This window comes from Ictidomys tridecemlineatus, chromosome 7 (genome assembly GCF_052094955.1).
Source record: "Ictidomys tridecemlineatus isolate mIctTri1 chromosome 7, mIctTri1.hap1, whole genome shotgun sequence".
NCBI lineage: Eukaryota > Metazoa > Chordata > Mammalia > Rodentia > Sciuridae > Ictidomys > Ictidomys tridecemlineatus.
The window spans coordinates 119,737,999-119,760,970 of NC_135483.1; the positions used below are offsets into that span (position 1 = coordinate 119,737,999).

The 22,972-nt window shown below is 32.7% G+C and overlaps 1 protein-coding gene across 25 annotated transcripts in view; it reads left to right on the plus strand.

The window, feature by feature from the left end:
- Positions 1–22,972, plus strand: part of Mbd5 (methyl-CpG binding domain protein 5) — a 394,577-nt gene that overhangs the window by 228,812 nt on the left and 142,793 nt on the right. For all 25 annotated transcript variants that reach the window (XR_005737952.2, XR_005737953.2, XR_005737954.2 and 22 more), the window contains one exon: positions 12,643–12,766. The gene's annotated coding sequence lies outside the window, so the exon portion shown is untranslated. The remainder of the gene's footprint in view (positions 1–12,642; positions 12,767–22,972) is intronic.

Sequence of the window (22,972 nt, forward strand, 5' to 3'; positions counted from 1 at the left end):
AATGACAAAACTTACAAATGGAATTACATCAAACTACACAGCTTCTACATGACAAAAGAAACAACCAACAGAGAAAAGAGACAGCCTATGGGAGAAAAACTTTTAAGCTGTTCATCTGAAAAGGAATTTATATACAGTACATATTAAAATAGCAAACAAACAAATAATATTATCTTAAAATGAAGAAATGACTTGAATAGATATTTCTCAAAAGAAGATATACAAATGGCCAGCATGACAAATTTTTTAGAAAATGTTCAACTTAACTAACCATCAGGGAAATCAAAACCAAAAGGAGATATCATCTCACTCCAGTTAGAATGGCCATTGTCAAAAGGACAAAAGATCACAGTGCTGGCAAGAATGCACGGAAAAGGAAACCCTTTTACACACTTTGGTTAAAGAAAAAAAATTGAAATTGAATCATGTGATCCTGCAATTCCACTACAATGGAATATTACTCGGCCATAAAAACAACGACATTCTGTTATTTGCAGCAACACAGATAGAACTGGAAGCTTAGGTTAAGTGACAAAAGTCAGGCACAGAAAGTAAAATACTTCATATTCTCACTTTTATGTGGAAGCTGAAAAGTTTACTAATTGAAGTAGCAAATAAAATCATGGTTACCAGAACATGGAAAGGCTATACTGGAGGGGAAGATGAAAAGAGGATAGTTAGTGGGTACAGGGGTGCATTCAAGTAGGAGGGAAAACTTTTTATATTCTGTAGCACAATAAAACTATTGTTGCTGACATTATGGCAATTAATTGAATATTTCAAAATAAATTTGTTTAGACTTTCTATTAAATGAATGGATGAATTTATAAAGAAACCTGAGACATTTTTTTTAAAGAGAGAGGGAGAGAGAAAGAATTTTTTAATATTTATTTTTCAGTTTTCGGTGGACACAACATCTTTATTTTATTTTATGTGGTGCAGAGGACCGAACCCAGCACCCTGCACATGCCAGTCGAGCATGTTATCGCTTGAGCCACATCCCCAGCCCAAGACCTTTTAAGTTGTGTGTGTGTGTGTGTATGTGTGTGCACGCATGCATATGATGCTGTAGATCAAACTCAGGGCCTTAAGCATGTTAGAAAGCACTCTACCAGTGAGCTACACCCACAGCAACTTACATCTTTCCATTTTGAAAAGGCTTCAGTTTTTTAAATACAGATGATCTCCCACTTTTGTAGTTGTGTGAAAGCATACTCAAATGATGATTCTGTTTTTCACTTTGGGAATATATTCAGTAGATTAGATGAGATATTTAGCACTTTATTGTAAAAAAGGATTTGGTAGTTGATTTGCACAACTGTAGGCTAATTAAGTGTTCTAAACACATGTAAGGTAGGCTAAGCTATAATATTTAGTAGGTTAGCTATATTAAATGCATTTTAACTTGATATTTTCAGCTTAGAATGGGTTTATCTTAACATAACCTCATACACTTCATAAGTTGAAGTGTATCTGTAATCAAAAACATGATAAGGCCAAAAAAGCTTTTCCTTTTAATACAGAGTAAACCATTCTAGGGTTTCTATCCATACATTATCGAGCCCTTTAAAAAATTATAAATACATCCATCCAATTTTAGTTTCTGGAGTATACCTAAAATTTATTTTCTATAAACTTTTTGCAACAGTTTTACACCCATTTTAATTTTGGCCCTTATGTTTTCTTTCTCATTCTGGAATAACCAGACATTTTACTCTCACACAAAATCACTCCTTTTTTCCTCCTTACCAAAAAAACATTCTCTGTATCATTAAACTCTTCCTCATTAAAAACACATATTACTTTCCTTGAATACTTTGAATATAATTACTGATTGCTTTTTCTTATTTTTGTAGTTTTTAACTACATGTGTATATTTGTGATAGTTTTAAGCCATCAGTAACTTTTCTTCTTTTTCTTCCCCACATCCCACCCCCTACTCCCTTTCCTTTACTGGTCTCCCTTTGATTTCTATGACATCCCTTTGCCCCCATCTTTCTTTTCCTTTTTCTTCTCTTAATTCCACCAAAAGATTACTAGAGGAAAGACAAAAAAATTGGCAAAATAGAGGTTACAAAATCAACATACAAAAATCAATAGCCTTCCTCTGTACCAACAACAAATCTGCTGAGAAAAAAAATCACCACAACAATTCCATTCCCAATAGCCAAAAAAAGAAAAAGAAAGAAAGAAAGAAACCCTAGGAGTAGAATAAATTTAAGGAAGAAAGTAAAAGACTTCTATAATGAAAACTATAGAACATTGGAGAAAGAAAATGAAGAAGATTATAGAAAATGGAGAGACCTCAAATGTTCATGAGTGGATACATTAACATTGTCACAATGGCCATATATAAAATCAATATACAGATTCAGTACAATCCCCATCAAACTATCAATGACATTCTTCACAGAACTTAAAAAAAAAAAAAAAAACTAAAATCCATTTGGAAAAATAAAAGACCAATGCTGGAGGCAACACAATACCTGCCTTCAAATTATACTATCACAATAGAGTAGTAAAAACTTTATGGTACTGACCTTAAAATACTTAGATCAGTGATACAGAACAGAATACACAAAGACAAACCAACATGGATATAGTCGTCTGATCCTTGACAAAGTTGCCAAAAACTCAAAAAAAGACAGCCTTTTTAACAAATGGTGCTGGGAAGACTGATTATCCATATGAAGAAGAATGAAACTAGACCTTTGTCTCTTAGCCTGCACAAAAAATTGACTCAAAATGGATCAAAGACCTAAGAATTGGACCAGAAACTGCAACTCCTTGAAGCAAACATAGGGTTAGCAGTATAGCATATAGGCACAGGCAATGACTTTCACAGTAGGGTCCCTAAAGTTCAGGAAATAATGCCAGAAATTGATAAAATAGGATAGCATCAAATTATAAAGCTTCTGCACAGCAAAGGAAACAATTAGGAGTGTGAAGAGAGAACTTACAGAATGGGAGAAAAACTTTTTTAGCTAGTACTCTGACAGGGGATTAATATCCAGAATATATGAAGAACTCAAAAAACTTTACACCAAAAACATCAAATGACCCAAGTAATAAATGGGAAAACAAATGAAATAGACACTAATCAAAAGACGAAGTACAAATAGTCAACAAATATATGAAAAAATCTTCATCATCATTAGCCATTAGGAAAATGCACATCAGAACTACACTAAGATTTCATCTCACACCAGTCAGAATGGCAGTTATCAAGAATAAAAATAAGGGCTGGGGATGTGGCTCAAGTGGTAGCATGCTCGCATGGCATGGGTGCGGCCCGGGTTTGATCCTCAGCACCACATGCAAACAAAAGATGTTGTGTCACCCGAAAACTAAAAAAAATAAATAAATAAATATTAAAATTCTCTTTCTAAAAAAAAGAAAGAAAGAATAAAAATAATAATAAATGCCGGAGAATTTGTATAGAAAAAGGAACACTTTTATGCTGTTGGTGGGAATGTAAATTAGTACAACCACTATGGAAGTCAGTATGGAGGTTCCTCAAAAGACTAGACAGGGAACAACTATATGAGATAGTTATACCACTCCTCAGTATTTATCCTCAAATTTAAAGTCATCATAATATAGTGGTATATGCATGCCCATATTTATAGAAGCTCAGTTTATACCAGTTAACTGTGGAACTAGCCTCAGTATCCATCAGCAGATGAATGTATAAAGTAACTTTTCTTTTATAGAGAAAATTTGGAAGTAGAAAATTCAATTGTATATTACAATACCAGCATTCTGTAGGAGCAGACTAGCAAATTTTATGAATATACCGTCTCACATTTTGTAGAGGCATATGCTTCCTCATAGTACAGTTTTTCAGATGGCAAAAAAAAACATGTTTCTTAACAGAATCAAATATGTTTTGCCTCTCTATGCCATATGAAAACAAGATACCTAAAGTATATAAACTTGAACTTACGTTTAGTTTCTAATGTTTCAGAAATTATCTTACTTTGAAATTCATAAGTAATTCTAAGGTTTCAAGGTTCCAAAACTATTTTCGAAAACTGTTTTAGATAGATTATGAAACATGATTATTGTTGAAAAGTTCGTTCATAAACTTTTATCTGACTTATGTCTGTTGAATTCATTTATTTTTAGCAACTGTCTTTGAATTGCTCAGAAAATTTTCATGATACATTAAATAAAGCTAGACGTCATCTTTTTTTTTTTATAAATCAGGCAAGTATCAAACAATCACAGCAGCAAACAGCTTTTAAAAAATAAGCAAACAGTATTCCCTTCCTCCCCTTTTTAAAAAAGTATTGCCATATGCTTGATAAATGTCAAGCAGTTCATTTTTATCATACATTTTATTCTTAGGTTGAATTTATAATTGTGTAATCTTAAACATGTAGTAGAGATAAATGAATGTATTTGACTAATAAATATTGGTAGAATAAAATTATATGTAGATACTAGATCTAGTGCTGACAATTCTGAAGTTATACCTGGTTTTTAAAATTAATCCAACAATATTAAATTAATCTTATTTATCAAGAAGTAGTAAACCCACATGAATTTGAAGAGCATTTAAATTGGTTTCTATATTTTGGTGAGTTTAAACAATTTATTTATATAGTGCTTATTTTTATGTGAGTTAATTAAAATAGAACTCTTTTTAGGAATTATATAAATTTGGTAATACCATCTAGAAGTGGAAATACATACAGCATAGATACATATATAGGAAAATGAAAATAAAAATCTTATGGTTTTCAATTTTAAAGCTCTAACCATGAGACAATAATATAAAATTGTCTAATTTATAGAAAACAGCTCTTACCTTCTCTCTGTATTTATCTGAATTGTGTTTCTATCAAAAATGGGCAAGTTGAACTTCTCTACTCAATGAAGGCTAAAGCTTCTTACCAATATTTGTAGAGAAGACTTTAAAACTTTCTTCACCCTGATAGGAAATCTTGTGGAGTCTGTGGACTGACTATGTTTTAGAAGGGAAACAGGAGGCATCTAGCAGTTGTTTAAAAGCCTCCAAAGGCCATGTAGCTATTCCCAGCTAGCCTTACTCTTTTTTAGCCTCAGTTGGCAGACACTGAATCCCTTGATCACTATTGATGGAGGTAGGGGCCAAAGTTCAAGTGACTTAGAGAGCTGAGGAGCTAGAATGGGAAGAGAAAGGGATAATGGGTAAACAAAGAGGTGAAACTTAAAGGGATAATAGCTTGAAAGGGGACCTACAAAAGGAGCTAAAAAGAAGACTGAAAGTGGTAGGAGTGAAGAATGGTCCTAAGCAATGAGAAAGGAGAGGTCTTAGAGAAGCTAGTTTGGATACATCTTAAATTTTCTGAAGAGGTCATAGAGGCTCCATGTTATTGCAAGCAAAATTATGCCAACAAAAAGTAAACAGTTAGCAGAGCAAGGATTTAAGAAAAGAGGTTTCCATAGCCTGAGAATTTACCCTGGGAGCTGGATTAAAAGGTCTCACAAAGGCAGGATGTGGTGAAGTGTGCCTATAATTTCAGCAGCTTGGGAGGCTGAGGCAGGAGAAAGCTCAAAGCCAGCCTCAGCAATTTATCAAGGCCCTAGGCAATTAGTGAGACTGTCTCAAAATAAAAAGGACTGAGGAAGTGGCTCAATGGTTAAGCATCCATGAGTTCAATTACTGGTACAGGAAAAAAAAAAAAAGAAAAAGTCTTACAAAGGGGCACAGGAGAAAACTTTTTTTCTTTTTTCTTTTTTTTTTGGTCCAGACTGTCATGGCATCATAAATATTAAAGAAAAATTATCCATGATATCTTAAAAGATAGTAAGGAAGACTTTCAAGGGGGCATTCAAGAAAAGTATGGGTAGCCTTTGCTTTACCCCATCTTAAGGATAAGAAAAGAGAAGTGGTTCCAGGTATTATATTTATTTCTTATCTGTGATTTTAAATAGAATCAGGCATCAGTGGTTTTATGTGATATTTGAGTCTACCCTCTATGGAGTGATGGGTGGAACAAGATATTTTGGAAAATAGAATGTCTCAAGATCTGTGTTATGGAGATGGGAAGAGGTATAGTAGAATGAATTGTTACAACCCTAAGTATAATCCGAAGCTAGGAATTTTGGAATAATAAATAAAAATAGCTAACCTTTGTTAACCACTTTCTATGCCTCAGGCATTTTTCTAAACACTGTTCATATGTCATTTAACACTCACAGGGTCCCTGTGAAATGATGATTTTTACAAATAAGGAAGCTTAAGCAAAAGAACAAACCAAAAAAAAAAAAAAAAAAACTTTGTCCAAGAAGTCTGGAACCCATGTTCTTCATCCTATTGTGCCTATTTTTGTTTACCATTAATGCTTAAAGTAATGATGCTTAGATACCTTCCGGGTTCTGACTGACTTCCATAGCAAATGTTTTGTCTTCTACAGTACCTGTTTTCTAAGAACTTACTCTATAAAGTTGTCTATTGCAGCAATTCATGCGAATCTATAAATGCCTACTCAATTTCCATAAACATTATGTTTAAAGTTATTTTTTATTTTTATTTTATTCTTAATTCTTTTTAGCCATTTTTGGCATTTATGGAAACTAATATTTTAAAATGGCATGATGACATGGAACCTCAGTGAAGTTTTAATTTGCACTTCTCTAATTGCTAGAGATGTTGAACATTTTTTCATATATTTCTTAACCACTCATATTTCTTCTGTGAAATGCCTGTTCAGTTTCTTTGCCCATTTGTTGATTGGGTTATTTGTATTTTGGTGTTTAATATTTGGTTTTTTGGTGTTAAGTTTTTTCAGTTCTTTGTATATCCTAAAGATTAATGCTCTATCTGAGGTGCAGGTGATAAAGATTTTCTCCCATTCTGTAGGATCTCTGTTCATATTCTTAATTGTTTTCTTTGCTATGAGAAGCTTTTTAGTTTGATGCCATCCCATTTATTGATTCTTAATTTTACTTATTGAGCTTTAGGAATCTTGAGGAAGTCTGTTCCGTAGCCGATATGATGGAGAGTTGGGCCTACTTTTTCTTCTAGTAAGCCCAGGGTCTCTGGTCTAATGCTAGGTCGTTGATCCACTTTGAGTTGAGTTTGTGGGTAGGGTGAGATATAGGGGTTTGATTTCAATTTACTACATATGGATTTCCAGTTTTCTCAGCACCATTTGTTGAAGAGGCTATCCTTTCTACAATGTATGTTTTTGACACCTTTGTCTAGTATGAAATAACTGTATTTATGTAGGTATGTACTGAGATTCCATCTCACTCCAGTTTAAATGGCAATTATCAAGAATACAAGTAGCAATAAATGTTGGCAAGGATGTGGGTGAAAAGGTACACTCATACATTGCTGAAGGGACTGCAAACTGGTGCAACCACTCCGGAAAGCAGTAAGGAGATTCCTCAGAAAACTTGGAATGGAACCACCATTCAACCCAGCTATCCCAGTCCTCAGTTTATACCCAAAGAACTTAAAATCAGCATACTACAGTGACACAGCCACATCAATGTTTATAGCAGGTCAACTCACAATAGCCATGCTATAGAAACAACCTAGGTGCCCTTCAACAGATGAATAGATAAAGAAAATGTGGTTTATATACATGATGGAATATTACTCGGCTATAAAGAAGAATGAAATAATGGCCTTTGCCAATAAATGGCTAGAATTGGATGATGATATGCTGAGTGAAATAAGCCAGTTTCAAAAAAACCAAATGTCACATGTTCTCTCTGATATGTGGATGCTGACCCATTATACGGGAAAGTAGGTTGGGGAAGTATAGAAGTTCATTGGATTAGACAAATGGGAAGGAAGGGAAGTGAAATGGGATGGAAATAGAGAAGACGGTAGAATGAATTGGACACAACTTTTCCTAGGCTCATATGAATACTCGACCAATGTAACTCCACATCATGTTCAACCACAAGAATGGAGTCAAAACTGTAAAGGGTTGCACCTCATGTATGTATAATATGTCAAAATATACACTACTGTGATGTATATCTAAAAACAAAAACAAAACAGTTTCCACAAAAAAAAAACATAATATTTCTATTTCTTGATTTTATTTTTTACAGATACTTTTTTAATTTTCTAATATTAAAGCTATAGATTTAGATCTCTTTAAAAAAATCTTCTAACTCCTCACCACTAATGCAATACCTTCTCAATATGTTGTTGATCATTATTTTCTAAACGTATAATAACTATTAATGTAGCATTTACATGGTTTTGGAACTTTAAGTCAAGATTTTTTAAATTATAAGGGAGGTTACATACAATATTTGTATGTAATATTTTGTGAGTTTGCTGTCTGCATGAACATTGGAACATTGGAACCATTCTCCTGAGTGCATTGAATGGGACAGTAGTTATATCCTGATTGCAGGATTTTAATGTTTAGTTACACACAGTATCATAACTAAACCCATTTCTTGGCAGGTCCATATCATGTATCTAATTTTCTACTTTCTCTAAAATGAATTATTATTTTATTTTTCATTTTCTTGGTTGCCTATGTCCTTCACTATCAACTTGGGATTTCTTTTTGTTCCTGCTTTGATTTGGATCTCCTGTACTTAATGTCTTTTTCTTCTTGATTTACTCTCTCATTTTGATGGAGCATTTTCTATAGCTTTGACCTTGCCTGCTGAATATATCTTTATTCTCTACTGACATTTGATTGATGTTATGGCTAAGTATAAAATTCTAGTTTGGAATGAATTTACTTTTAGTATTTTTATGATCTCCTTCCATTGTCTGTTGACTTCCACTGTTGAAAAGTTGAAAGATACTCTAATTTCTGTTTTATGTATTTTTCCTTTCTAAAGCTTTTAGGATTTTCTATTTGTCCTTGATATGCTTTGGTGGATATTTATTTTCATTCATTTGGCTGGGTACTCAAAGAGCCCTTTTTAAAAAGAAACTTGTGTTCTTTAGCTCAGGAAATTTTTCATGAATTATTTCTTTGAATATTATTTTCCTCTTCCTTTTATCTATTTTCTGTTTCTGTTGTTTGGATATTGGTCCTTCTAGTTTAATCTTCTCAGTTTCTTGTCCTTTCCTCCTTATGTTCAATTTCTTAGTCTCTACTTGCTGGGAGATCCAGTCTTTTTTATTTTATTATTATTATTTTTTAACCAATCTTCTTCTGTTACTTGGATGAATGGATACAGTTCTTTTATATCTTTGGAGATAATGTTTTTGAAATTGCATATCCTTCAATAATTCTATTTCTTGTGTGTAGCCTTATTGTTAGAAGTTTTCCTCAGCTGTATAGTGGACATGGCTGTCAGCTTGTATTTAAGATAGTAGGGAAAGGGATGCCTAGATAACACATGATTGGAGTTTAATAACTATGAATTCCCTAAACTGCTGTTTTGTCTAGGAACCAACATCATTCTATTGAACAACTTTCTTTGCCACCCTCTCCTCAGAGAGAGCATTAATATCTAGAATATATAAGGAACTCAAAAAACTTAACACCAAAAAATCAAATAAAACAACTAATAAATAGGCAAAAGAACTAAACAGACACTTCTCAAAAGAAATACAAATGGCCAAAAAATATATGAAAAAATTTTCAACCTCTCTAGCAATTAGGGAAATGTAAATCAAAACCACATTGAGATTTCATTTCACACCAGTCAGAATGGCAGTTATAAGAATGCAAATAATGGGCTGGGGATGTGGCTCAAGCAGTAGCGCGCTTGCCTGGCATGCATGCGGCCCGGGTTCGATCCTCAGCACCACATGCAAACAAAGATGTTGTGTCCACCAATAACTAAAAAATAAAGATTAAAAAAATTCTCTCTCTCTCTCTCTCTCTCTCTCTCTCTCTCTATCTATCTCTATCTCTATCTCTCTTTAAAAAAAAGAATGCAAATAATAATAAGTGTTGATGGGAATGTGAAGAAAATGATACATCCATATATTTTTGGTGGGACTGCAGATAAGTGCAACCACCCTGTAAAACAATCTGGAGATTCCCAGAAAACTAGGAATAGAACCACTTTATGATCCAGCTATCCCCCTCTGTGGCATGTATCTAACAGACCTAAAATCAGAGTACTATAAGGATGAAGCCACATCAGTGTTTATAGCTGCACAACTCATAATAGCCAAGCTATGGAACCAATCAAGTGCCTTTCAACAGATGAATGGATAAAGAAAATGTGGCAAAGACATGCAATGAAGTATTATTCAGCCATAAATAAGAATGAAATTTTGTCATTTTCTGGTAAATGGGTGGAACTGCAAACTATCATTCTAAGTGAAATAAGCCAGACGCAGAAAGTCAAATATCAAATGTTTTCTCTGATATGCAAAAGCCAGTCAAAAATAAAGAAGGGAGGGGGACAAAAGGGGATGTGGTAGGGATTCCATCAAAGTAGAGAAAAGATCAGTGAAGTAGAGGAAGGGGTTGGGGATAGGGGGAGAAACAGGATAAGGAAGATCAGTGGAATGCCTCTGACCTAACTTTCCTATGTACATTTATGAATATACCACAGTGAATCTCACCATCATGTATATCCACAAGACACTAATTTAAATATATATATATATGTATATATACATATATATATGTGTGTGTGTGTGTACATATATATGCATATGTGTATACATTTTTAATGAAACCAATCAAATCATTAGCAACATGTCCCTTAATTTAGAATTTTCTGAATTTTTGTTATTAAATTCAAGTTAAATATTGTTGGTAGGAATACTACAATACTACATGATACTGCACCTTCTCCAAGTATTATATCAAGGTAAAAAGAAACTCTTAATGCAGTAGAAAAGTAGAATATTATGATTCAATGCAAGGTGTAAGTTGAGTTTTCAACTCTACTTGCTTTAATTTTATATTAATCAGGCATTTTGTATGTGATTTGGTATTAAGGTAGATTTTATCAGTAAGTAGTGGTCCTTTTTAAATTGATTAACTTCTTGTGAATTTTTTTTAACAATTTGAAGAGCAGATAAATAAAATCAGGTTTCTGATTTTTGAAGCTAAGAGCCAGGGAATAGTAATGTCTACATTATAGGACTGAAGTCAGGATTACTCAAGATGTTAATAGAAGTGAAATATTACTGACAGTAATATGCTCTGTGAAGGGACTATTAACATTATTAACCCCATCCAGGCATTTATTTAAAACACACACACACACCATTTAGTATTGTGCCTAGTACTGTAAGTGCTTTATGAATGTTAAGTGTTATAACAATACCAACCCCACCATTTACAGTTAGGAAACTGAGGCCCAGAGAAGATAAGTAATTTTCCCAAAATCATATAGCAAGTAAACGGTAATGTTTCCCACTCTTTAGCTGTGAGACCCCTCTTGGAAGCAGATAGGCAGTACAGATACAACCTGTACTTGAGAATGATTGTCACTCAACTTCTTCTTCCTACATAGTTGCCTCCTGCATCTCCCCCTGGCCTCCCTTGCCTGGTACTATTTTGCCATACTGTGGTAGATGCCCAACTATGATGACACTGTAAGCCATGCAAGTGCATAACTCATTGTGTTTGTTTGCATACATATATCAGAAAGCTTAAATTAGAGATTGTTCTTACTAGTACTTTATTGCTTTCTCCATCTTAATACATTTTTTTTCTTATTTTCCTTTAAGTTACATTTTAAGGCTTAGAATTAGGTAGATCCAGACTTAAACTTAGTAGGTCAACCATCCTCTCTAAGGTAATGTTCCTGTCTAAAAATGTTGGAATACTATTGGATTGTCTGAGGATTAAGTTAGATCATATTATAGATAATGAAATCCATATAAAATGTCTCATACATATTTTATACTGTATTTAGCTATTATTCCTTTTTGTTGTTGTTGTTGTAATGAAGATTGAACCCAGGAATGCCCTACCAATGAGCTACATCCCCAGCCCTTTTTATTTTTTGAGACAGGATCTCACAAAGTTGCCAAGGCTGGCCTCAAACTTGTGATCTTTCTTCCTATATCAGATTACAGGCATATACCACTGTATCAGTTATTATTCTTTCTTTGATATTTTACCCATTTTAACTTTAAATGTTTGGAGCTCCCCCCCCCCCCCCGTTGGTGGTGGTGATAGTAAGACTGGCAACTAAGCAAACTCTTTAAAATGGATTTTATTTGAAAGAGTATCTTTGAAGTTAGGCTGTTTAGGATCAGATTCTAAAGGCTCAATGGCCTCATTTTAAAAAGGGGTGTTAATGGCTACCTGTGTCATGCTTGTTTTTACCATCATATCGCTAGTGCCTTACACGGTGCTTAGCATAAAGTAAGCACTTCATAAATATTGTTGACGATAAATTGAATGACAAAGATGTTGGGAGGATTAAAAAAGATACAGAAGATCTACTACACTGGCAGAAAAATAAAAATTATATTACTGTTTTTATCAATGATTTAAAAATTATTAAGTGTGTTTCCCTTATATATTAATAAACATGAAAATAAAGAGTATAGTATTACTCTAGTAGTTAATCATAGTACTCTGAAGGAAAAAGATACTAATATTCTAATTCTCTCTGGTTCTTTGCTACAAACTTAATGATATTTACAAATGAAAAAATTCCAACATATTAGTTTAATGTGTTGTATAAAATATTTTTAAAGTCTTCAAATAAATGTGTGTGCCTGTGTTGTTTCTATTACAGAAAGAAGAGGAGGGACTCCTTCACTGAGACTCATAAAGGCATAGAGCCTCTGGAGATCACTGCCTCTATTACACTACTGGATCTCATAGCACTTGTTATGTTTTCATCACTTTCTCTCCAGAAGGTAAGAATCTTGTTTTCTCTTCATTGGTTCTTCATACAATTATAGTTTTCTTATCTATGGACTTAACTTTTTAATAAACATGAAAAGTTTCTGGTACCTAGTGTTGAAAAATGCCACATGTCTCTGTTTAAACATGTTGTCTCTAATAAGTATTTTTTACAAAATTAATACATGTGCAACATTAAAAAAAAAACATAATACAGGAAAATATAGTAATCCTACCACCTTGGGATACTATTGTTCATATTTTCTGGTATACTTTTCTCAATATATTGGTATTTGTATTCTGTATAACATGAATCTATATAATTATAATAATTATGACTGGAAACCATAGGATATAAATGCTCTTTGGATACCCTGCTTTTTTCACTTAAAATTTATTGTAGCATTTTTCATGTCAATAAATGCCATGCATTTTTAATAACTGTATAATATTTCAGTTTAAGGATATAACGTAAATCAGGTAACCACTTTCCTATTATTAAATATTTGGAATGTTTCCAAGTTTTCCCAGTAGTAAACATAAGTTCAGTGAACATTCTGTACAGACATATTTGTACTCAGCATGTCTGATGGTTTTTAAAAGACAATTTCTAAAAACAAGTGTTGTAGAAACTTAGTTCCTAGCATGCTCTCTGATGAAAGCATTCCATGTCATATAATAAAATGGAATATTATTATTCACCATCTTAGATATATGTATACCTGTATATACTAGTAGACCAAAATCAAACTCATTTGACTATAGAATCCTTTCTTAAAATAACATATGTTTTCAGGATGTTGGAAATGGGAGAGACAGTTTGAGGGAAGTAGTATATGAAAAATTTTTGTACTTTACACTCAGTTTTTATCATGAACCTAAAACTACCCTGAAAAATAAACTCTATTTTTTTAAAGGGAAAATATTCTTTTAAATGTCATTATATAAATTTGCATTTAAAATTAAACAAAGGCCTACACATACAAACAAATATCTATCAACACCCCCACTGAATTCTTGAAAATGCTAGCTTATGATATATTCAAATAATTGGATTGGTGCACCAAAGAGTAAATGAATTGAAAGGCTGTAACAATTTACATTCCTAACAATAGCATGAGAGACTTTGAGAGTACCACTTTCTCAACAGTTTGTCAACATTTAGTATTAGTTGGTTTTGTTTTAAAAATAAATCTCATAAAAGCTTTTGGCATTTAAATATTCATTTATGTGATTGCTAGTAAAATGGATATCTTTTTCTATTTTTATTTGAACTTTGAGTCTTTTTGTGAATATCTAAATCTTGCTCCATGCCCAGTTCTTATTAGGGTCTTTGGGGTTTTTTATTGATATGAATCAGGAATCATATAAAAATATTAAATCAGTAAATCATGTGTTACAATTATGCTTTTCAATATTTTTCATTTTTATATTTTATTTTGATGGGGTTTTTTCCATATTTTTTTTCATATAAGGTAATAATGAAGCTCTTTTACCTCAACTTGGCATCAATAATTAAAACTCATAAATAATCTTGTTTTATTTATACTTCCATTATTATTTTAAAGCAAATTCCAGACATTATATCATTTTATCTGTTAATATTTCACTGTATACAATGACTCTAAATGAAACTTTACTTAACCCATATTTTATATCTGCCATGGTATGTCCGGAGGAAATCAGTTACTTAGACTATAACATACTTATAATATTACATGAAACATCAGCATTAGTTAATATTAATATAACCTAATTTACTATTTTTAAGTGATTCCTATAAGAATTTAATCATACTAAATAACTTGTAACCAAAATAACGTGTTGCCTATCTCTCGAATATTATAAGCAGAAAGCTTAACCTATAGGAAAAGCTTCCATTTCCTTTTTTACTAACATTGTCTTATTAGAAGCTATAACTCTTTTTTATAACATTACATAAAATTTCATTTTTCTAAGGTCAGAAGGGACTATACTTAATTGTAAATTATACAGCTATATTACCGTAGACTTTCCCTGGTCTCTTGAGTAATATGTTACTCAAGAAACATGTCTTCTCCAGAAACGTAAGAGTTGTTGTTTTTTTAAATCCTTCAATCAGGTAGAATACTCTATGTGACTAACATCTGGTTTTGTTGGGTTTTTTAAAATATTTTTTAGTTGTCAGTGGACCTTTTATTTTGTTTATTTATATGTGTTACTGAGAATCAAGCCTAGTGCCTCACACATGCTAGGCAAGCACTGTTACCACTGAACCACAACCCCAACCCCTCTGATTGGTTTTTAAGGTGTCAATTCAGAAGATAGTACCTTCCAGAGTCTTCTCTGGGGCTTGATAATACAGTAGTAGCTTGTCATAGGACATCAGGAAAATATCCCATGACAGCTAATTCCAGAAAAAGTACAAAATATCCTCAATGTAGTTCTTAAATTTAAAGAATATACAAAAATAAAGTTAGTCTCCACTAGAAGTAGAATTGGCAATCCATTTAAAGAGCAAAGAGGGACAATAAGTCTAGAATCTTAGTCACAGATATGTAAAATCATACATGTTTTTATAGTTAGGAGAAATCTTTGGGGTTATAAAATCAAATCCTTTGGTTTTATGATCAAGAAAACAAAAGAGCAAATAATTGAATTCATATTTTTCCAAAACCACACAAAGGTTTTATTTATATCCTTTGAAAATTTGAGAAATAAATAAAAAATTCTAAAAAGTTATCCTTGAAAATGATAACAAAGTTACTTGTGCTTACTATATATGAGATGACCTACTTTTTTAAATAATTTGTCTTATTTAATCTTCATAATATGTACTTGAGATAGGAATTATTATTATCCCTTTACACACATAACAAATCTGCCTCTAACCCAGGTAATCTGAAACATATAGTTCTTACATTTAGTCACTGTTCTTGAAATAGGAGATTATTTTTCCTAGCTTTATTAATATATCGTTAACAAATAAAAATTGTATATATTTTCTGTATACAACAGGATGTTTTGATATATGTATGTGCAAACATGGTATAAGCAAATCAAACAAATTACCATACCCATCACCTCACATAATTTTTTGTGCTTAGAATATTTTAGATCTAGTCTCTTAACAATTTTTGTATACACAAAACAATTGTCATTAACTGTGTTCACTAGCTATACAATAGAACTTCCACACTGTTTTCCCTAATGGATTCTAATTTACATTCATACTAGCAATGTACAAGCATTTCTTCTTCATATAAGCATTCTTCTCCATACCATCACCAGCCCTTATCTTTGTCTTTTTTTTTTCTACTATGCATCCTAACAGTTTTGAGGTAATATTTTGGTGTGAAAAAGGAAATTCTTAAATGTTATAATCAGTAGGAAATGGTGTTTCATTTTCAACTGAAGCAGATACAGTTTCCAGAAGAAAAGGCAAAGGATTGCAATGGTCAATCCTAGAAATAAAGCAATAATAGAAAGTTTTAGCATGACAGATGGCAATACATAATATTTTTATTGCCATTGAATTATTTCCCATATAAGAAAAAGTGAAAAAAATCTAATTAATCTGTGGCATGATTTGACTAATCTCCTTATTTTCAGAGACCATTGCATCCCTAAATTCACTTTTGAATTTATCAAATTATTTTGGTTTTTTTAAATGAAAACTGACTAATGAAAACTGTGTGACAATATTCTAAATTGATTGAAATCTTCTCCATTATCACAGTTTTTCATGTACTCTTTAAGGTGCTTATGTATCCAGATACATGTATTACTCAATGTTATCTTGAGGCATTTTGTTTTTAGAATACTTTTTTTATAAAAGAGTAAAAAAACTATTCAAAACAGATTTCTACTCTAGGTTTTAATGCTTGCTACAATTTGTATCTAAAGGTACACATGAATTAAACAAAAAAAATGAAGTCATGAAACCAAAAGAAAGGATGTTTAAAATGAATTTACAAGTTTAGTTCTACTTAGCAATCACAACTTTAGCTTGAGGCTTTTCCAAGGCACCATGAATAATGATTAGGTGAGATTATAGGCCCCAGGCAAAGCCTCAGGACAGTAGTGCTCCTACTCAGTCATTTATCCTCAAAAATCTTTAGATTGTGGAGTATTGGTTGAAATACAAGGGAGAATAAAACCTGAGTCTGTCACTTTATCCCAAGAGTCATATCAGGAGTCAAGCTTTTAAAAGTAAGATAAATATTGAAAAAAATGAAAAGGCTTCATAAGTTTTCATTTACTGTTAGTTTATTTTTACTTTTTCTGTATATATATTTTTATTTACCTGCAGAAAGAATTTTGTAAAAAAATTGTAACCCCAAGAAAGTAATGATTATTAAAAATTATCAAGAGAGAATTAACAGTAAGATTTTATCAAAACAAAAGAATAAATTTCATCTCTCATTTTTATTAGAATTTCATGGAAAATTTATAGTCAAATTCTGGGGGGGTTTTGCTAAAATATTCTTCTAGACTCATGTGGTAAAATAATTAACTGATTAGTGTGGATATTTTGAAGGCCCTAAAGTCTTGAATTTATGTTTAATTATGTATTTTCAGTTATTCAAACCTCATTTTTCATTTTCTTGTTATAACAACTTTCATTAGTGAACACTTTGTGTCTAAAAGTTATAGGAACTACACTCACTCCTTTTAAGGACATATTTACATAATAAATAGTAAAACATAGGGAATTAGCAAACTATTTACTTAACTCACAAGCAATCATCTAATAATATGATAAAGAACTACTAGGCTTTAAATAGTGTTTACCATTGCCAGCACTATTCTGACTCAAATTCTAAATCACAACTCTATTATTGTCCTCATTTTGCAAAAGAGGAAACTGAGTCAATAAGAGAATAAATAAGAGATTAAATAGTATATGATAAATACAGGATCAAAAACTGAGCTGAAAATGTATCAGTTTTTGAAACTGATACTTATAGAAACCTAGAATTAAGAATACAATTTTATTCTGCTAAGACTATTTTTCTTAATCCTTTGAATTCAATTCTCCTATTTTCCCTGATAAAACATAAAGTCATGTCATTTCTATTTCTACTTAATTTTTAGAATATATTAAATATAACAACTAAAAATTAAGCAGCAGTACAGCACACCAATGTTTTTAAACTATTCTTCTTTCCTTCTTTATTGAGGCTCACAATTTGAAATGATATTAGTTTCATATATCCCACAAATATTTATTGAGATTCTACTATGTATCAATCATTATTCTTTGGGCTGTTAGAATGTCTGTACCAGGATCTCCTTCCATTAGTTCACAAAAAAAAAAAAAAAAAATTGAATCTATTTAGATTTAAATCCTTTTTAGGATTATTTGCTACTCTCTTATTAGCTATTGCTTAGTATGTTTAAATTTGCAAGACTCTCCTGAAAAAAAATTTTTTTTCTAATGCTGAGGACTGAACCCAATGTTTTGTGTATTCTAGGAAAGTACTGGACCACTGCATAACACCCCTAGCCCTCAAAATTTTCTTAATTCTTCAGAGCCACTAGGCCTGTAATTCATGAAGCATCCATTTATTCTGTTCTTTCATTGAATGCCCACTGTGGAAGAAAGTCAGCCAGAGCCAGAGCACATAAACCTTTATTCAAAAATTACCGAACATGAAAAGACTTTATAGGTGTACTGTGATTTGGAGGAAGATAGGATATCTTTTAACAGAAGGTCAGCCAAAGTTCAGTTTGGGGTAGAGTTGTTTAGGAATGGTTTTTGCAAGAGAAGGAATTGTTCTTGCAGACTTGAAGCCATTGTGGGGCAATGTGGATTTTGTCAAGAAAGAAGAAGAGAAAGTCATAGGAGTTAAAATCATGTACAAGAAGTGATAGGTAGGAACAAATACTGGAGACAGGACATGGGAGAGCTTCAGTGGAAAATTCTCCGTCTTTCAGAGTCTCACATCAGTCCATAGAAGGCATCGTGCTTTGTGCTAAACATGTAGTGATAAATAAGGTAGACCTAGTTCCTAATTCATTAAAAACAAAGTTATACAATCACTTTTTCCACTTCCGTACCACAAGATGATGTGAATGTATCTATTGGGGAACCTCATCTAGGAGAATCAGTTAAATAATTTCTAAAGCAGGCATTTTAGCTGAAAACTGAGGATTGAATAGGATTTCACAAGGTACAGTGGCTCTGAGGAGTAAGACAGACTAGTGCTACATGGTGATTTTTCATAGGCTCCTTCCAACATAAAAAACGTTAAGAGTATATTTTTCAACTACTGCAATATAAAGATGAATGTTAATATTACTATTAAACATTTTCTTTGACCTAAATGTCCTTTTTTCTTGTTATATTAAAAGAAATTAAAACATTTTCATAAGCTTCTAAATATATTGTGAGCCATAGGAACTTTGCCTTGTGGATGGGAGAAACTGGACCAAAAATATTTCCAATAAAGGGAACCTCCTATAGAGAAGCTTCCAGAAATTGGCTTGCTCCTGGAATTAAAAGGAGGCCAATGTAGCTACATCAGAGAGTGTAGGAGAGGGCAGTCTGAAGTAAGGCTATTGAGACAAGCAGTGTCCCATAGACCCTGTTTAGTGTTCTGCCATTATCCCAAGAGTAGTGGAAAACCGCCGAAAGGTGTATGTTTGAATAGGTGTGAGTGTTTAAATCAAAGTAATACATGTACATGATTAAAATCAATAATTATTTGCCTAGTTTTTACATTTAAACCTCAATTCTCTTTTTTTAATTAATTGGTTTTAAAATTTATATATGATAGCAGAATGCATTACAATTCTTATTACACATATAAAGCACAATTTTCATATCTCTGGTTGTATACAAAGTATATTCACACCAATTCGTGTCTTCATACATGTACGTTGGATAATAATAACCATCACATTCCACCAACATTTCTAACCCCTTGCCCCCTCCCTTTCTGTCCCATCCCTCTGCCCTAGTCTAGCGTTTATCTATTCCTCCCGTGTTCCCCCTCCTTATACCACTATGAATCAGACTCCTTATATCAGAGAAAACATTCAGCATTTGGTTTTTTGGGATTAGCAAACTTCACTTAGCAGGACATTCTTTAACTCCATCCATTTACCTGCAAATGCCATGATTTTATTCTCTTTTATTACTGATTAATATTCCATTGTGTAGATATGCCACATATTTTTTATCCATTCATCTATTGAAGGATATCTAGGTTGGTTCCACAGTTTAGCTATTGTGAATTGTGCTGCTATAAATATTGATGTGGCTGTGTCTCTGTAGTATACTGTTTTTAAGTCCTTTGGGTATAGACTAAGGAGAGGGTCAAATAGTGGTTCCATTCCCAGTTTCCCAAGGAGTCTCCATACTGCATTCCATATTGGCTGCACCAATTTGCAGTCTCACCAGCAGTGTATGAGTGTACCCTTTTACCCACATCCTCGCCAACACTTATTGTTGTTTGTATTCATAATAGCTGCCATTCTAACTGGAAGCCTCACTTCTCTTTGCACTCTTCCTTTGATATATATATCTCCACATAAAAGCAATTTGCTTCTCCTGTTTTGTTTTGTTTTGTTTTGTTTTGTTTTGTTTTGGGTACTAGAGATCAAACCCAGGGCCTATGCATGGTAGCCAAGTATCCTACCACTGAGAGCATCCACCTTATATTTTTATTCATCACTTTTAGACATTATATATTAATATATACACACAACACACATAAATAAGGGAGGCATTACACATTTGCTCACTCCACTTTGCCTTTAACTTTGCTCTCCCTATCACTCTCCATTTAGTTTTATCTTCTCTTTTAATTTTCTGTTAGAATTATAGAAAATAAACGAATACCATTATTTTTGTCCCATTAACTATAGGTGCTATTTGTGATTTTTCCCTTCTGTCAGATGAGGATATTAATATACCCACCTTCTCCTCTAGCTCTTCTCTCTCCATGATTCTGTCCCCAGTTTTTTTTATTTTTATATGTCTAAAATTAATGCCATTTATATCTATTTTTGTAACCACAATTTAGTAAGTAGATTCTACTTTGTTTTTGCTGATATCTTCAGCATAAATTCACCCAGATGGCCATGTCACTTAAGTTCTATCTTTTTTCCATCCTTCCTTAAGTTCTTGACCCCTATGGCAGCTGCTCAGTACTACTTCCCTAGTCATCTTACTCTAGAGAGAATCTCCTCTACCTAGAAATCTCTCTGCTTCTTTCATTGTTTTTCTTCATCTTATTGTACATACAAATTATATTTTATTTTACTTCACTTTTTAATTTATTGTTACTCTCTGTCTACTGGACTGTGACAATTCGAGGAATAGAATAGTCTAACTAATTTGATTTTTTGTTGTTGTTTATTTTCCCCATTATTGTCATATTTGTAGTATCTTAAAGGGTGCCATTTTCCCAACTGGCATTAAATATTATTTTAATTGATAGTTAATTACAGTTGCAAGTTATATTCCCTTATCTATGCAATTTTTTTAGTTTTCTTAAAATTCCTCATTGTCTTTTGTTGTTTGCAATATTTTTCTTTAACATACTCCTAGTTCTTTCCAACTCTCCATCATATGAAACATTCTGGTGCATATTTTTTTTCCTTTCTTTTTCCTGAGAACTGGTCTTCAGTGTGTTAATATCCTTTGACTTCACAAATTGTTATCCTGGGGCTTCCCTTTCCTGCTGTCCTGGTTAGCAAACTACTGCAGCCTACATTTCTTCTCTTTTACATTTACATCCTTTAATGAACCATATCTCTTAGCAACTTCCTACGAAAGACTATAGGGAAAATCAATTTTTAAAAAAATTTCAAAGGTTTGAAATGTATTTTATTCTCAGGAAAAATGTATCCAGGTCCTAACATCAGAAGGTACAAGCCTCAGGGCAGGGCCTGACTGGAGAAAGGGTAGATAGAGGTAGTCTATGTGTAGAGACAGAGAAAACACATTTAAAAGGTGCTATGTTGGATGCCTGCTTTATGAGACACTGTGTAAAAACTAGCTTTTTATACTGGTTCTCCTAATTTCTTCTTATAATAAACTTAACAATCATAACATTAGAAGTTGTAGAAAGAGCACTATCTTTAAAGAATATGCTGAGGAGAAGTAACTGATACCCATTTAACTGTCTGATTCTTAATTCTAGTTACTGTGGGATTCTAAATTACAAATCATTCACCCGCTTCTAAAATTCAAAGGCAGCTTTACTTGGGCTGGGAAACTAGCTATTTCAGTCCCCTCAACACTGTTCCTTGCTCTAGGTTTGATTTCTCCCAAGAACTCTTTGATGAAGGTGTGTGTGTGTGTGTGTGTTTGTGTGTGTGTGTGTGTGTGTGTGTGTGTGTGTGTGTGTGTGTTTTGCTCAGCCCTGCCCCTCACTCCCATGCTCACTTTCCTCTTACCTGGACCTCTGAGGCCCTGCCCATCTCTTGATTCTGTAGATTGATGGGTCCTGGCTACTCTAGGGTGAGGCTTCCTTGGACCCACTTCAGCAGTTCTTCTCACTCTGTTTTTTCCAGCTTACATTAATTTATTGAAATCTTTCATCTGTTGATGACCTGTCCTCCATCTGTTGTAGTCTTTCATTCCTGTACTATCATTTTAATGGGTCCTAAACGAAATAAAAATGTGTTAAATCTGCCATCTTTAAGAAGTCATTATAAGTTTGTAAGCAGAAAAATGACCATATGGAATGGCATTTTGCCAAGATCACTCTAAATACAGTGTGAGTCATGGTCACATAAACTAACATACTGGGTTTTCCTGAATTTAATTATGTAAACCTTATAAAACAGCATAAGGTACAAATAATGAAAGTATTTATTAGAATAATAACATGAATATTATATCCTTTGATATAAAAAATACATATTTAATATTTAAAGAAATACAATCATCTAGGAACAAGTTAAATACTTTCTCCTATTAAAATAAAACATAATTTTAGAATTCCTAGGCCAAAGCTCAAGTGACTTTCTTTAGAAATAATCTGATCTCTATCTTCTGTAGCAGTTTTCCATCACTTAATTCCAACTCATCTCTTATTTTTGAACAGTTAGCTATTTAGGCAGTACTGCAGACCAAACTCAGGACCTCTCGCATGCTAGGCAAGCACTCTACCACTGAGCTATACCCCCAGCCCTCTAGAAGCTTATAGTCTTTTATTTTCAATTAGTTAACAGAATTAGGGATCAAAATACAAAATACAAAGCACATAGGTTGGCAGTGATAA